Genomic DNA, 12409 nt, shown 5'->3' with positions numbered 1-12409 from the left:
TGTGTTCTCTTTAGAATGTCTGGTGTTGTCCTGGTCCACTATGTGAATGTGTTCTCTTTAGAATGTCTGGTGTTGTCCTGGTCCACTATGTGAATGTGTTCTGTTTAGAATGTCTGGTGATGTCCTGGTCCACTATGTGAATGTGTTCTGTTTAGAATGTCTGGTGATGTCCTGGTCCACTATGTGAATGTGTTCTGTTTAGAATGTCTGGTGATGTCCTGGTCCACTATGTGAATGTGTTCTGTTTAGAATGTCTGGTGATGTCCTGGTCCACTGTGTGAATGTGTTCTGTTTAGAATGTCTGGTGATGTCCTGGTCCACTATGTGAATGTGTTCTGTTTAGAATGCCTGGTGATGTCCTGGTCCACTATGTGAATGTGTTCTGTATAGAATGTCTGGTGATGTCCTGGTCCACTATGTGAATGTGTTCTGTTTAGAATGTCTGGTGATGTGGAGATCCACTATGTGAATGTGTTCTGTTTAGAATGTCTGGTGATGTCCTGGTCCACTATGTGAATGTGTTCTGTTTAGAATGTCTGGTGATGTCCTGGTCCACTATGTGAATGTGTTCTCTTTAGAATGTCTGGTGTTGTCCTGGTCCACTATGTGAATGTGTTCTGTTTAGAATGTCTGGTGATGTCGAGGTCCACTATGTGAATGTGTTCTGTTTAGAATGTCTGGTGATGTCCTGGTCAACTATGTGAATGTGTTCTGTTTAGAATGCCTGGTGATGTCCTGGTCCACTATGTGAATGTGTTCTGTTTAGAATGTCTGGTGATGTCCTGGTCCACTATGTGAATGTGTTCTGTTTAGAATGTCTGGTGATGTCGAGGTCCACTATGTGAATGTGTTCTGTTTAGAATGTCTGGTGATGTCCTGGTCCACTATGTGAATGTGTTCTGTTTAGAATGCCTGGTGATGTCCTGGTCCACTATGTGAATGTGTTCTGTATAGAATGTCTGGTGATGTCCTGGTCCACTATGTGAATGTGTTCTGTTTAGAATGTCTGGTGATGTGGAGGTCCACTATGTGAATGTGTTCTGTTTAGAATGTCTGGTGATGTCCTGGTCCACTATGTGAATGTGTTCTGTTTAGAATGTCTGGTGATGTCCTGGTCCACTATGTGAATGTTTTCTGTTTAGAATGTCTGGTGATGTCCTGGTCCACTATGTGAATGTGTTCTGTTTAGAATGTCTGGTGATGTCCTTGTCCACTATGTGAATGTGTTCTGTTTAGAATGTCTGGTGATGTCCTGGTCCACTATGTGAATGTGTTCTGTTTAGAATGTCTGGTGATGTGGAGGTCCACTTTGTGAATGTGTTCTGTTTAGAATGTCTGGTGATGTCCTGGTCCACTATGTGAATGTGTTCTGTTTAGAATGTCTGGTGATGTCCTGGTCCACTATGTGAATGTGTTCTGTTTAGAATGTCTGGTGATGTCCTGGTCCACTGTGTGAATGTGTTCTGTTTAGAATGTCTGGTGATGTCCTGGTCCACTATGTGAATGTGTTCTGTTTAGAATGCCTGGTGATGTCCTGGTCCACTATGTGAATGTGTTCTGTATAGAATGTCTGGTGATGTCCTGGTCCACTATGTGAATGTGTTCTGTTTAGAATGTCTGGTGATGTGGAGATCCACTATGTGAATGTGTTCTGTTTAGAATGTCTGGTGATGTCCTGGTCCACTATGTGAATGTGTTCTGTTTAGAATGTCTGGTGATGTCCTGGTCCACTATGTGAATGTGTTCTCTTTAGAATGTCTGGTGTTGTCCTGGTCCACTATGTGAATGTGTTCTGTTTAGAATGTCTGGTGATGTGGAGGTCCACTATGTGAATGTGTTCTGTTTAGAATGTCTGGTGATGTCCTGGTCCACTATGTGAATGTGTTCTGTTTAGAATGTCTGGTGATGTCCTGGTCCACTATGTGAATGTGTTCTGTTTAGAATGTCTGGTGATGTCCTGGTCCACTATGTGAATGTGTTCTGTTTAGAATGTCTGGTGATGTGGAGGTCCACTATGTGAATGTGTTCTGTTTAGAATGTCTGGTGATGTCCTGGTCCACTATGTGAATGTGTTCTGTTTAGAATGCCTGGTGATGTCCTGGTCCACTATGTGAATGTGTTCTGTTTAGAATGTCTGGTGATGTCCTGGTCCACTATGTGAATGTGTTCTGTTTAGAATGTCTGGTGATGTGGAGGTCCACTATGTGAATGTGTTCTGTTTAGAATGTCTGGTGATGTCCTGGTCCACTATGTGAATGTGTTCTGTTTAGAATGTCTGGTGATGTCCTGGTCCACTATGTGAATGTGTTCTCTTTAGAATGTCTGGTGATGTCCTGGTCCACTATGTGAATGTGTTCTGTTTAGAATGTCTGGTGATGTCCTGGTCCACTATGTGAATGTGTTCTGTTTAGAATGTCTGGTGATGTCCTTGTCCACAATGTGAATGTGTTCTGTTTAGAATGTCTGGTGATGTGGAGGTCCACTATGTGAATGTGTTCTGTTTAGAATGTCTGGTGATGTGGAGGTCCACTATGTGAATGTGTTCTGTTTAGAATGTCTGGTGATGTCCTGGTCCACTATGTGAATGTGTTCTGTTTAGAATGTCTGGTGATGTCCTGGTCCACTATGTGAATGTGTTCTGTTTAGAATGTCTGGTGATGTAGAGGTCCACTATGTGAATGTGTTCTGTTTAGAATGTCTGGTGATGTCCTGGTCCACTATGTGAATGTGTTCTGTTTAGAATGTCTGGTGATGTCCTGGTCCACAATGTGAATGTGTTCTGTTTAGAATGTCTGGTGATGTCGTGGTCCACTATGCGAATGTGTTCTGTTTAGATTGTCTGGTGATGTCCTGGTCCACTATGTGAATGTGTTCTGTTTAGAATGTCTGGTGATGTGGTGGTCCACTATGTGAATGTGTTCTGTTTAGAATGTCTGGTGATGTCGAGGTCCACTATGTGAATGTGTTCTGTTTAGAATGTCTGGTGATGTCCTGGTCCACTATGTGAATGTGTTCTCTTTAGAATGTCTGGTGTTGTCCTGGTCCACTATGTGAATGTGTTCTCTTTAGAATGTCTGGTGTTGTCCTGGTCCACTATGTGAATGTGTTCTGTTTAGAATGTCTGGTGATGTCCTGGTCCACTATGTGAATGTGTTCTGTTTAGAATGTCTGGTGATGTCCTGGTCCACTATGTGAATGTGTTCTGTTTAGAATGTCTGGTGATGTCCTTGTCCACTATGTGAATGTGTTCTGTTTAGAATGTCTGGTGATGTCGTGGTCCACTATGTGAATGTGTTCTGTTTAGAATGTCTGGTGATGTGGAGGTCCACTTTGTGAATGTGTTCTGTTTAGAATGTCTGGTGATGTCCTGGTCCACTATGTGAATGTGTTCTGTTTAGAATGTCTGGTGATGTCCTGGTCCACTATGTGAATGTGTTCTGTTTAGAATGTCTGGTGATGTCCTGGTCCACTGTGTGAATGTGTTCTGTTTAGAATGTCTGGTGATGTCCTGGTCCACTATGTGAATGTGTTCTGTTTAGAATGCCTGGTGATGTCCTGGTCCACTATGTGAATGTGTTCTGTTTAGAATGTCTGGTGATGTCCTGGTCCACTATGTGAATGTGTTCTGTTTAGAATGTCTGGTGATGTCGGGATCCACTATGTGAATGTGTTCTGTTTAGAATGTCTGGTGATGTCCTGGTCCACTATGTGAATGTGTTCTGTTTAGAATGTCTGGTGATGTCCTGGTCCACTATGTGAATGTGTTCTCTTTAGAATGTCTGGTGTTGTCCTGGTCCACTATGTGAATGTGTTCTGTTTAGAATGTCTGGTGATGTGGAGGTCCACTATGTGAATGTGTTCTGTTTAGAATGTCTGGTGATGTCCTGGTCCACTATGTGAATGTGTTCTGTTTAGAATGTCTGGTGATGTCGTGGTCCACTATGTGAATGTGTTCTGTTTAGAATGTCTGGTGATGTCCTGGTCCACTATGTGAATGTGTTCTGTTTAGAATGTCTGGTGATGTGGAGGTCCACTATGTGAATGTGTTCTGTTTAGAATGTCTGGTGATGTGGTGGTCCACTATGTGAATGTGTTCTGTTTAGAATGTCTGGTGATGTCCTGGTCCACTATGTGAATGTGTTCTGTTTAGAATGTCTGGTGATGTCCTTGTCCACTATGTGAATGTGTTCTGTTTAGAATGTCTGGTGATGTGGAGGTCCACTATGTGAATGTGTTCTGTTTAGAATGTCTGGTGATGTCCTGGTCCACTATGTGAATGTGTTCTGTTTAGAATGTCTGGTGATGTCCTGGTCCACTATGTGAATGTGTTCTCTTTAGAATGTCTGGTGTTGTCCTGGTCCACTATGTGAATGTGTTCTGTTTAGAATGTCTGGTGATGTCGTGGTCCACTATGTGAATGTGTTCTGTTTAGAATGTCAGGTGATGTCCTGGTCCACTATGTGAATGTTTTCTGTTTAGAATGTCTGGTGATGTCCCGGTCCCCTACGTGAATGTGTTCTGTTTAGAATGTCTGGTGATTTCCTGGTCCACTATGTGAATGTGTTCTGTTTAGAATGTCTGGTGATGTCCTGGTCCACTATGTGAATGTGTTCTGTTTAGAATATCTGGTGATGTCCTGGTCCACTATGTGAATGTGTTCTGTTTAGAATGTCTGGTGATGTCCTTGTCCACTATGTGAATGTGTTCTGTTTAGAATGTCTGGTGATGTCCTGGTCCACTATGTGGATGTGTTCTGTTTAGAATGTCTGGTGATGTGGAGGTCCACTATGTGGATGTGTTCTGTTTAGAATGTCTGGTGATGTGGAGGTCCACTTTGTGAATGTGTTCTGTTTAGATTGTCTGGTGATGTCGTGGTCCACTGTGTGAATGTGTTCTGTTTAGAATGTCTGGTGATGTCCTGGTCCACTATGTGAATGTGTTCTGTTTAGAATGCCTGGTGATGTCCTGGTCCACTATGTGAATGTGTTCTGTTTAGAATGTCTGGTGATGTCCTGGTCCACTATGTGAATGTGTTCTGTTTAGAATGTCTGGTGATGTGGAGGTCCACTATGTGAATGTGTTCTGTTTAGAATGTCTGGTGATGTCCTGGTCCACTATGTGAATGTGTTCTGTTTAGAATGCCTGGTGATGTCCTGGTCCACTATGTGAATGTGTTCTGTTTAGAATGTCTGGTGATGTCCTGGTCCACTATGTGAATGTGTTCTGTTTAGAATGTCTGGTGATGTCGTGGTCCACTATGTGAATGTGTTCTGTTTAGAATGTCTGGTGATGTCCTTGTCCACTATGTGAATGTGTTCTGTTTAGAATGTCTGGTGATGTCCTGGTCCACTATGTGAATGTGTTCTCTTTAGAATGTCTGGTGTTGTCGTGGTCCACTATGTGAATGTGTTCTGTTTAGAATGTCTGGTGATGTCCTGGTCCACTATGTGAATGTGTTCTGTTTAGAATGTCTGGTGATGTCCTTGTCCACAATGTGAATGTGTTCTGTTTAGAATGTCTGGTGATGTGGAGGTCCACTATGTGAATGTGTTCTGTTTAGAATGTCTGGTGATGTGGAGGTCCACTATGTGAATGTGTTCTGTTTAGAATGTCTGGTGATGTCCTGGTCCACTATGTGAATGTGTTCTGTTTAGAATGTCTGGTGATGTCCTGGTCCACTATGTGAATGTGTTCTGTTTAGAATGTCTGGTGATGTAGAGGTCCACTATGTGAATGTGTTCTGTTTAGAATGTCTGGTGATGTCCTGGTCCACTATGTGAATGTGTTCTGTTTAGAATGTCTGGTGATGTCCTGGTCCACTATGTGAATGTGTTCTGTTTAGAATGTCTGGTGATGTCCTGGTCCACTATGCGAATGTGTTCTGTTTAGATTGTCTGGTGATGTCTTGGTCCCCTATGTGAATGTGTTCTGTTTAGAATGTCTGGTGATGTGGAGGTCCACTATGTGAATGTGTTCTGTTTAGAATGTCTGGTGATGTGGAGGTCCACTATGTGAATGTGTTCTGTTTAGAATGTCTGGTGATGTCCTGGTCCACTATGTGAATGTGTTCTGTTTAGAATGTCTGGTGATGTGGAGGTCCACTATGTGAATGTGTTCTGTTTAGAATGTCTGGTGATGACCTGGTCCAATTTGTGAATGTGTTCTGTTTATAATGTCTGGTGATGTCCTGGTCCACTATGTGAATGTGTTCTGTTTAGAATGTCTGGTGATGTCCTGGTCCACTCTGTGAGTGTGTTCTGTTTAGAATGTCTGGTGATGTCCTGGTCCACTATGTGAATGTGTTCTGTTTAGAATGTCTGGTGATGTCCTTGTCCACAATGTGAATGTGTTCTGTTTAGAATGTCTGGTGATGTCCTGGTCCACTATGTGAATGTGTTCTGTTTAAAATGTCTGGTGATGTCCCGGTCCCCTATGTGAATGTGTTCTGTTTAGAATGTCTGGTGATGTCCTGGTCCACTATGTGAATGTGTTCTGTTTAGAATGTCTGGTGATGTCCTGGTCCACTATGTGAATGTGTTCTGTTTAGAATGTCTGGTGATGTCCTGGTCCACTATGTGAATGTGTTCTCTTTAGAATGTCTGGTGTTGTCCTGGTCCACTATGTGAATGTGTTCTGTTTAGAATGTCTGGTGATGTGGAGGTCCACTATGTGAATGTGTTCTGTTTAGAATGTCTGGTGATGTCCTGGTCCACTATGTGAATGTGTTCTGTTTAGAATGTCTGGTGATGTCCTGGTCCACTATGTGAATGTGTTCTGTTTAAAATGTCTGGTGATGTCCCGGTCCCCTACGTGAATGTGTTCTGTTTAGAATGTCTGGTGATGTCCTGGTCCACTATGTGAATGTGTTCTGTTTAGAATGTCTGGTGATGTCCTGGTCCCCTATGTGAATGTGTTCTGTTTAGAATGTCTGGTGATGTCCTGGTCCACTATGTGAATGTGTTCTGTTTAGAATGTCTGGTGATGTCCTTGTCCACTATGTGAATGTGTTCTGTTTAGAATGTCTGGTGATGTCCTGGTCCACTATGTGGATGTGTTCTGTTTAGAATGTCTGGTGATGTCGAGGTCCACTATGTGAATGTGTTCTGTTTAGAATGTCTGGTGATGTCCTGGTCCACTATGTGAATGTGTTCTGTTTAGAATGTCTGGTGATGTCCTGGTCCACTATGTGAATGTGTTCTGTTTAGAATGTCTGGTGATGTCCTGGTCCACTATGTGAATGTGTTCTGTTTAGAATGTCTGGTGATGTCCTTGTCCACTATGTGAATGTGTTCTGTTTAGAATGTCTGGTGATGTCCTGGTCCACTATGTGGATGTGTTCTGTTTAGAATGTCTGGTGATGTGGAGGTCCACTATGTGGATGTGTTCTGTTTAGAATGTCTGGTGATGTGGAGGTCCACTTTGTGAATGTGTTCTGTTTAGAATGTCTGGTGATGTCCTGGTCCACTGTGTGAATGTGTTCTGTTTAGAATGTCTGGTGATGTCCTGGTCCACTATGTGAATGTGTTCTGTTTAGAATGCCTGGTGATGTCCTGGTCCACTATGTGAATGTGTTCTGTATAGAATGACTGGTGATGTCCTGGTCCACTATGTGAATGTGTTCTGTTTAGAATGTCTGGTGATGTGGAGGTCCACTATGTGAATGTGTTCTGTTTAGAATGTCTGGTGATGTCCTGGTCCACTATGTGAATGTGTTCTGTTTAGAATGTCTGGTGATGTCCTGGTCCACTATGTGAATGTGTTCTCTTTAGAATGTCTGGTGTTGTCCTGGTCCACTATGTGAATGTGTTCTGTTTAGAATGTCTGGTGATGTCCTGGTCCACTATGTGAATGTGTTCTGTTTAGAATGTCTGGTGATGTCCTTGTCCACAATGTGAATGTGTTCTGTTTAGAATGTCTGGTGATGTGGAGGTCCACTATGTGAATGTGTTCTGTTTAGAATGTCTGGTGATGTGGAGGTCCACTATGTGAATGTGTTCTGTTTAGAATGTCTGGTGATGTCCTGGTCCACTATGTGAATGTGTTCTGTTTAGAATGTCTGGTGATGTGCTGGTCCACTATGTGAATGTGTTCTGTTTAGAATGTCTGGTGATGTCCTGGTCCACTATGTGAATGTGTTCTGTTTAGAATGTCTGGTGATGTCCTGGTCCACTATGTGAATGTGTTCTGTTTAGAATGTCTGGTGATGTCCTGGTCCACTATGCGAATGTGTTCTGTTTAGATTGTCTGGTGATGTCCTGGTCCACTTTGTGAATGTGTTCTGTTTATAATGTCTGGTGATGTGGAGGTCCACTATGTGAATGTGTTCTGTTTAGAATGTCTGGTGATGTCCTGGTCCACTATGTGAATGTGTTCTGTTTAGAATGTCTGGTGATGTCCTGGTCCACTATGTGAATGTGTTCTGTTTAGAATGTCTGGTGATGTCGTGGTCCACTATGTGAATGTGTTCTGTTTAGAATGTCTGGTGATGTCCTGGTCCAATTTGTGAATGTGTTCTGTTTAGAATGTCTGGTGATGTCCTGGTCCACTATGGGAATGTGTTCTGTTTAGAATGTCTGGTGATGTCCTGGTCCACTCTGTGAATGTGTTCTGTTTAGAATGTCTGGTGATGTCGTGGTCCACTATGTGAATGTGTTCTGTTTAGAATGTCTGGTGATGTCCTTGTCCACTATGTGAATGTGTTCTGTTTAGAATGTCTGGTGATGTCCTGGTCCACTATGTGAATGTGTTCTGTTTAGAATGTCTGGTGATGTCGTGGTCCACTATGTGAATGTGTTCTGTTTAGAATGTCTGGTGATGTCCTGGTCCACTATGTGAATGTGTTCTGTTTAGAATGTCTGGTGATGTCCTGGTCCACTATGTGAATGTGTTCTGTTTAGAATATCTGGTGATGTGGAGGTCCACTATGTGAATGTGTTCTGTTTAGAATGTCTGGTGATGTCCTGGTCCACTATGTGAATGTGTTCTGTTTAGAATGTCTGGTGATGTCGTGGTCCACTATGTGAATGTGTTCTGTTTAGAATGTCTGGTGATGTGGTGGTCCACTATGTGAATGTGTTCTGTTTAGAATGTCTGGTGATGTCCTGGTCCACTATGTGAATGTGTTCTGTTTAGAATGTCTGGTGATGTCCTGGTCCACTATGTGAATGTGTTCTGTTTAGAATGTCTGGTGATGTGGAGGTCCACTATGTGAATGTGTTCTGTTTAGAATGTCTGGTGATGTCCTGGTCCAATTTGTGAATGTGTTCTGTTTATAATGTCTGGTGATGTCCTGGTCCACTATGTGGATGTGTTCTGTTTAGAATGTCTGGTGATGTCGTGGTCCACTATGTGAATGTGTTCTGTTTAGAATGTCTGGTGATGTGGAGGTCCACTTTGTGAATGTGTTCTGTTTAGAATGTCTGGTGATGTCCTGGTCCACTGTGTGAATGTGTTCTGTTTAGAATGTCTGTTGATGTCCTGGTCCACTATGTGAATGTGTTCTGTTTAGAATGCCTGGTGATGTCCTGGTCCGCTATGTGAATGTGTTCTGTTTAGAATGTCTGGTGATGTCCTGGTCCACTATGTGAATGTGTTCTGTTTAGAATGTCTGGTGATGTGGAGGTCCACTATGTGAATGTGTTCTGTTTAGAATGTCTGGTGATGTCCTGGTCCACTATGTGAATGTGTTCTGTTTAGAATGTCTGGTGATGTCCGGGTCCACTATGTGAATGTGTTCTGTTTAGAATATCTGGTGATGTCCTGGTCCACTATGTGAATGTGTTCTGTTTATAATGTCTGGTGATGTCCTGGTCCACTATGTGAATGTGTTCTGTTTAGAATGTCTGGTGATGTCCTGGTCCACTTTGGGAATGTGTTCTGTTTAGAATGTCTGGTGATGTGGTGGTCCTCTATGTGAATGTGTTCTGTTTAGAATGTCTGGTGATGTGGAGGTCCACTATGTGAATGTGTTCTGTTTAGAATGTCTGGTGATGACCTGGTCCACTATGTGAATGTGTTCTGTTTAGAATGTCTGGTGATGTCCTGGTCCACTATGTGAATGTGTTCTGTTTAGAATGTCTGGTGATGTGGAGGTCCACTATGTGAATGTGTTCTGTTTAGAATGTCTGGTGTTGTCCTGGTCCACTATGTGAATGTGTTCTCTTTAGAATGTCTGGTGTTGTCCTGGTCCACTATGTGAATGTGTTCTGTTTAGAATGTCTGGTGATGTCGTGGTCCACTATGTGAATGTGTTCTGTTTAGAATGTCTGGTGATGTCGTGGTCCACTATGCGAATGTGTTCTGTTTAGATTGTCTGTTGATGTCCTGGTCCACTATGTGAATGTGTTCTGTTTAGAATGTCTGGTGATGTCGTGGTCCACTATGTGAATGTGTTCTGTTTAGAATGTCTGGTGATGTCCTGGTCCACTATGTGAATGTGTTCTGTTTAGAATGTCTGGTGATGTCGTGGTCCACTATGTGAATGTGTTCTGTTTAGAATGTCTGGTGATGTCGTGGTCCACTATGTGAATGTGTTCTGTTTAGAATGTCTGGTGATGCCTGGGGTCCACTTTGTGAATGTGTTCTGTTTATAATGTCTGGTGATGTCCTGGTCCACTATGTGAATGTGTTCTGTTTAGAATGTCTGGTGATGTCCTGGTCCACTCTGTGAATGTATTCTGTTTAGAATGTCTGGTGATGTCGTGGTCCACTTTGGGAATGTGTTCTGTTTAGAATGTCTGGTGATGTGGTGGTCCACTATGTGAATGTGTTCTGTTTAGAATGTCTGTTGATGTCGTGGTCCACTATGTGAATGTGTTCTGTTTAGAATGTCTGGTGATGACCTGGTCCACTATGTGAATGTGTTCTGTTTAGAATGTCTGGTGATGTCCTGGTCCACTATGTGAATGTGTTCTGTTTAGAATGTCTGGTGATGTGGAGGTCCACTATGTGAATGTGTTCTGTTTAGAATGTCTGGTGATGTCCTGGTCCACTATGTGAATGTGTTCTGTTTAGAATGTCTGGTGATGTCCTGGTCCACTATGTGAATGTGTTCTGTTTAGAATATCTGGTGATGTGGAGGTCCACTATGTGAATGTGTTCTGTTTAGAATGTCTGGTGATGTCCTGGTCCACTATGTGAATGTGTTCTGTTTAGAATGTCTGGTGATGTCCTGGTCCACTATGTGAATGTGTTCTGTTTAGAATGTCTGGTGATGTCCTGGTCCACTATGTGAATGTGTTCTTTTTAGAATGCCTGGTGATGTCCTTGTCCACAATGTGAATGTGTTCTGTTTAGAATATCTGGTGATGTGGAGGTCCACTATGTCAATGTGTTCTGTTTAGAATGTCTGGTGATGTCCTGGTCCACTATGTGAATGTGTTCTGTTTAGAATGTCTGGTGATGTCCTGGTCCACTATGTGAATGTGTTCTGTTTAGAATATCTGGTGATGTGGAGGTCCACTATGTGAATGTGTTCTGTTTAGAATGTCTGGTGATGTCCTGGTCCACTATGTGAATGTGTTCTGTTTAGAATGTCTGGTGATGTGGAGGTCCACTATGTGAATGTGTTCTGTTTAGAATGTCTGGTGATGTCCTGGTCCACTATGTGAATGTGTTCTGTTTAGAATGTCTGGTGATGTCCTGGTCCATTATGTGAATTTGTTCTGTTTAGAATGTCTGGTGATGTCCTTGTCCACTATGTGAATGTGTTCTGTTTAGAATATCTGTTGATGTCCTGGTCCACTATGTGAATGCGTTCTGTTTAGAATATCTTGAGATGTGGAGGTCCACTATGTGAATGTGTTCTGTTTAGAATGTCTGGTGATGTCCTGGTCCACTATGTGAATGTGTTCTGTTTAGAATGTCTGGTTTTGTCCTGGTCCACTATGTGAATGTGTTCTGTTTAGAATGTCTGGTGATGTCCTGGTCCACTAGGTGAATGTGTTCTGTTTAGAATGTCTGGTGATGTGGGGGTCCACTATGTGAATATGTTTGTCACTAGGATCAGCAGCAGGATGTACTGGCTGTGTGACTACAAGCACCACAACCTAGTACACCACCATTATCCGTGGGAATTCTAGGACGTGTAGTCTGGCAGAAAGCAGAGCACATTGCATGCTGGGAGCTGTAGTCCAGGCAGTGCAGTAGCCAAGGTCTCTCTGTGTCTGATGTGATGAATGGTGGTTGTTGCCGTGGCAAATTGTCCTGAAAGCAATCTGAGACACATCACCACGGCGATAAAGGAAGAGCTTATTGATCCCTGTGAAGTAATACAGTGAATATATCACACACACGATCACACACCGACACATGATCACACACGCACGAACATACACACACAGACGATCACACACACACGGGGGGGGGGGGATATCAGCTAGCAGACTGAGGGATGATGGTGATGATCAGC

This window comes from Salmo salar, chromosome ssa20 (genome assembly GCF_905237065.1).
Source record: "Salmo salar chromosome ssa20, Ssal_v3.1, whole genome shotgun sequence".
Taxonomy (NCBI): Eukaryota; Metazoa; Chordata; class Actinopteri; order Salmoniformes; family Salmonidae; genus Salmo; species Salmo salar.
The sequence above is the reverse complement of the archived record's forward strand: the minus strand, read 5'-3'. Positions refer to the sequence as shown.